Below are 5,203 nucleotides of genomic sequence, written 5' to 3'. Positions count from 1 at the left end.
TAGCACATTTTCTTAATCTTTTCATTCATTACTGTATATTTCCCTACCGTGTAAACTGAAACATTTTTCAAACAGGATAGAAGTCATATTACAACAACCTTTCCTTCATTTCATACTTCGGGATTAGTCTTTGCAGCAGTATGTGGCTCCTTTTATATAGGAATCATACATCTTTAGCACCATTTTCGTAACCTCTTTATTCATCACTCTAGATTTTCACTTCATGTGAAAATGAAAACATATTCGTATAGCATCTCCACATATTCAACTCACATTTCCATCATTTCAATCTTCAAGAGCAGTTACCGTTGCATTATATACCTCACACAACGACTTACATGTGAAAATCGGACAACTTGTAATATTATTCGTATTGTTTCGGTCCAACATGGTATATTTTATCTTATCTGAAAGTATATTTTTTTAAATAGACAAATCGACATATGCTAGTAATCACGTTTCATTTCTTGCTTCCGAATATGTCTCTACAGCAAGATGTAGCTCCTCCAACAACTTATATATGAAATGATATCATTTAACACTTTTCTCGTAACCGTTTTCTTCATTACATATAGATTTTCTCTTCCCGGGGAAGTGGAATATTTTTCAAATAGGGTAGTCGCCATATTACAACATCATTTTCTTCATTTCATAGTTTGCCACTACTTTGTGCAGCAGTATGTGGCTCAGCCTTATGTAGGAATTATACATCATTAGAATCATTTTCGCATCATCTTAATCAGTCAATTTAGATTTCCGTTCGTCTAAAACTGAAAATTATATTATATGACATCGTCGACAGATAACAGTAGCCTTTCAACCAATTCTATATTACATGATAGTTTTTGTTGCATGATGTACTTCAAACAACAAATTACATGTAGAAATCAGACAATTCGTAATATGTTTTGGGCCATTTCAATCCATCATGGTATATTTTCTCTTGTGTGAAACTGAAAAGTTGCTTAAATATCAAAATTTACATATGCTATCAGTCCTGCTTCATTTGTTGATGTCAAAGTTGTCTCTGCAGCAGTATCTAGCTCCTCCAAAAATTTATTTGTACAAATAATACAATTTTAGCACGTTTAGATAACCTTTTTATTCATTACTGTAAATTTCCATATCCTATAAACTGAAACATTTTTAAAACAGGATAGAAGTTATATTACAACAACCTTTCCTTTATTTCATGCTTCGGGATTAGTCTCTGCAGCAGTATGTAGCTCCTCTTATATAGGAATCATACATCTTTAGCACCATTTTCGTACCCTCTCGAGTCATCACTCTAGATTTTCACTTCATGTGAAAATGAAAACATATTTACATAGCATCTCGACATATTCCACTCGCCTTTCCTTCATTTCAATCTTCAAGAGTAGTTATCGATGCATTATATATCTCACACAACAAAGATGAACATTTAAAAACAAAAAATCGATGAACTTTTTTTGGATCGTTGATCTTTTTTCCAACATCGATGAACTTTTTTCGGGTCGATGATCTTTTTTCCAACAAAGATGAACATTTAAAAACAAAAAATCGATGAACTTTTTTTGGATCGTTGATCTTTTTTCCAACATCGATGAACTTTTGACGGATCGATGATCTTTTTTCCAACAAAGATGAACATTTAAAAACAAAAAATCGATGAACTTTTTTTGGATCGTTGATCTTTTTTCCAACATCGATGAACTTTTTTCGGATCGATGATCTTTTTTCCAACAAAGATGAACATTTAAAAACAAAAAATCGATGAACTTTTTTTGGATCGTTGATCTTTTTTCCAACATCGATGAACTTTTTTCGGATCGATGATCTTTTTTCCAACAAAGATGAACATTTAAAAACAAAAAATCGATGAACTTTTTTTGGATCGTTGATCTTTTTTCCAACATCGATGAACTTTTTTCGGATCGATGATCTTTTTTCCAACAAAGATGAACATTTAAAAACAAAAAATCGATGAACTTTTTATGGATCGTTGATCTTTTTTCCAACATCGATGAACTTTTTTCGGATCGATGATCTTTTTTCCAACAAAGATGAACATTTAAAAACAAAGAATCGATGAACTTTTTTTGGATCGTTGATCTTTTTTCCAACATCGATTAACTTTTTTCGGATCGATGATCTTTTTTCCAAGATCGATGAACATTTAAAAACAAAAAATCGATGAACTTTTTTTGGATCGTTGATCTTTTTTCCAACATCAATGAACTTTTTTCGGATCGAGGATCTTTTTTCCAAGATCGATGAACTTTTTTAAAAATCGCCGAACTTTTTTATTATTAACTATTTTTAAAAATGAATGAAGATTTTTCCAAAATCGATGAGCTTATTTTCTGAAATTATGAACGTTTTCTAAAATCAGTGCACAATTTTTAGAATTGACTGAACTTTTTGTAGTTTGATGAACTCTTTTACAAACTACTCCCTCCCTCCGTTCCTAAATATAAGTCTTTGTAGAGATTTCACTAGTGGACTACATACGGATGTATATAGACATACTTTAGAGTATATATTCAATCATTTTGCTCCGTATGTAGACCCTTAGTGAAATCGCTTAAAAGACTTATATTTAGGAACGGAGGGAGTAGTTAGCATGCACGTGCAACGCACGACTAACCGAATAATTTATAAATTGCTTTTTATATTAAAATTTTAGCAATGCCTCTACTTTAATCCTCAATCGAAACAACTACTCGTATTTTGTAATGCCACAGTTCTAAAAATTGTGTTATCAAAATTTCAGATTTAAATTGTGTTCTCAAACATATCATAACCACTTCATTGACCTAAAACAGGCTAAACCCCACAAAGTAAGTGTGAAGAGACACATGGTATGAACACTCTCTTATAGATTATTCATTATAAAGATGGCAAGGTCTCAAATGAATTCAGAATTTAATATTTGTTCTTCAAGAAAGTCTAGGAAGCAACACAAAAGTAATGAGAGAAAATAATAACACATCAAAATAAGTGTCAATAAATGTGAATATAAAGGATCATATGTGTGAGAATGCATCTATAAGAACAAACGCATCAACACAAATACTATACAACATTTACATAAAATTGAGAACTCAGATACGCAATAAATTATGAAATTTTGAATCCACCATCCTCCTTTCTCAGTGGATAGGCAAAGCGAGTGTACCACCAGAGCGGCATAAATAAAGCCATAACAAATTAGTACTTCCTTATCTCTCCCTGTATTATTATAAACAAACAAAAATCAGACAACAAATAAGATGGTACCATTTAAGTGAACATGTGAGATAGTACATAATGCTCAGGGTAAGAAATATAAGACCGGACTACAGATCCCCAATATGATGGTATGGGAATGTCTACACACTCCAGCATTCTCAAATCTAGGCCCTGCAAAAGTTTCAAACCCCATTGTTTAGATGAAACTGTAACTGGCCATCTCCAATATGAAGATTGTATAATCCTCTTTAAAATAAGGCACTGATGGTTGGTAATCTGAAACCTAGAAGAGTATCATTAATTGGGTTCGCAAATAATCTTTTGCTTTGATAGTCCAAGTAAAATAGGCATGTGTCTCAAGATTGCAGTATATATACAAGTATACTTTTGTTCCTTTTCCAGCAGCATTTTGATTGTCCCTCACATGTCTATGCTAAAACAAGGCTATGCTTACAAATATTCAGTGCTTATACAACCAAATCCTAAAATCATAAGGAAGACACTTGTAATTTGCAATTAAATGGATTGATGAACATATTTATCTTTCACAACTCTAGCTTGGCCAGTAGCAAATAATATAGATTTTGAAGTACTATGGTAGATTAACTCTTGCGCGCAAACATTCAGTGCCAGCTAGGATGAAGTGTGAATTGGCAGTGTTTGTTGAGGACACCAGAGGATTGTACTCTAGGAAAAGGTTCAGAAAAACTTTAAACACTTCAGCTCACTTCCTCAATGGTAGCCAATGAACTATAGAGCATACTCAGTGCAATCTCTTTCCATCCTACCGATCAGCATGTACCCAGTTCTCCATACAAGTGACCGACTCCTCAAAAAATATATAAAATCAATCACAAATTGATAGAGAAAAACGAATCACCTGGTGCCCTTCCCTTCCCTGCAGCAAAAGACCACTTCTTCCCCAACATGGAAATCTCAAGGCCCCTTCCACCACCTGTAATAAAAACAATATTCGAAGTTAGCATCACATTATCAGACACGTGCTACAGAGATGCCGGTGGCACACCAAGGCTGATGCAGGTTGGGTCAAAGTCATACTCACACATGTGTTCATTGCAAAATCATTGATCTGGATCCTTATTGAAATACAACAAAGAATCCATGTAAGAAGAAACCTGAAAACCAGAGTACTGCACACAACCAGTGGCGAATCCAAGGGGGGGGTGCTTCAACAGGCTTAAGCTGCCCCTCCAAAAATTAGAAAACAAAAAATTGCTAGTATTAATCATAAAAAAACATTATCTAAACTAAAAAACTGATAGTTAATGTTTTTTTCTTCACATTGTTAACATTGAGACCTCCCTTTATTTTCTGTCAAGATTCGCCACTGCACACAACCAATCAGCTAGCTTACCCTTTTGCATGGCTAACAACTTGAAAATATTGCCTACAGATATAACAAGAAAATAAATCTATTACAAATGATTTTGAAAAATCTTCTAACTGGTTAAACTTAAATGTCAAACGTATATGGAAATATAAGAAGCTCAGGCTCATACCTTTCTTTATCCTTGAACACATACTGATGATTAGCCTAGGTGCCAAAATCTCAATTATTTGAAAATAGTTCAGCACTTTGTGTGGCACTTGATTTTGCCAGCAGGTGCTAATCACATAAACCTGCATCGTGTTGGCAAATTATTCAGGACAAACCATGGAAGAAATCACATGAAGTCTATAAAACTATTATCCCATCTACTAACAAAAAGTTGCTGGAATAAATTGTATCAACAATAATACTGTACAATTGATTCTGAATATAAACAAACAACAGAAGAATTGATTCAAAGGGAATTGATTCAAGCACGCGCGGCAGCCAAGTCATCCTAGCCTGCGATAGAAAAAGTACTACACAATAATAATTGGACTACTAAATAAGGCTAGAAGCAAGATGAACCCCAGCAAAATAAAAATGCCAAGTCTTACATCTTGAATCATCAGAGTGGCTGCGCTCCATTGCAAGGTCAAA

General features: G+C 33.7%; 1 long non-coding RNA gene across 1 annotated transcript; it reads right to left on the bottom strand.

Moving 5' to 3' along the window:
- Positions 1-3,329: 3,329 nt before the first annotated feature.
- Positions 3,330-4,385, bottom strand: LOC123403669. The gene is made up of 3 exons (XR_006611532.1): positions 4,277-4,385; positions 4,094-4,168; positions 3,330-3,384 (listed from the first exon to the last, which is right to left on the bottom strand). It is a non-coding gene; the product is annotated as an uncharacterized LOC123403669 (long non-coding RNA).
- Positions 4,386-5,203: the final 818 nt, after the last annotated feature.

The sequence above is a fragment of the Hordeum vulgare genome, chromosome 1H, assembly GCF_904849725.1.
Source record: "Hordeum vulgare subsp. vulgare chromosome 1H, MorexV3_pseudomolecules_assembly, whole genome shotgun sequence".
Taxonomy (NCBI): domain Eukaryota; kingdom Viridiplantae; phylum Streptophyta; class Magnoliopsida; order Poales; family Poaceae; genus Hordeum; species Hordeum vulgare.
The sequence above is the reverse complement of the archived record's forward strand: the minus strand, read 5'-3'. Positions and strand labels throughout refer to the sequence as shown.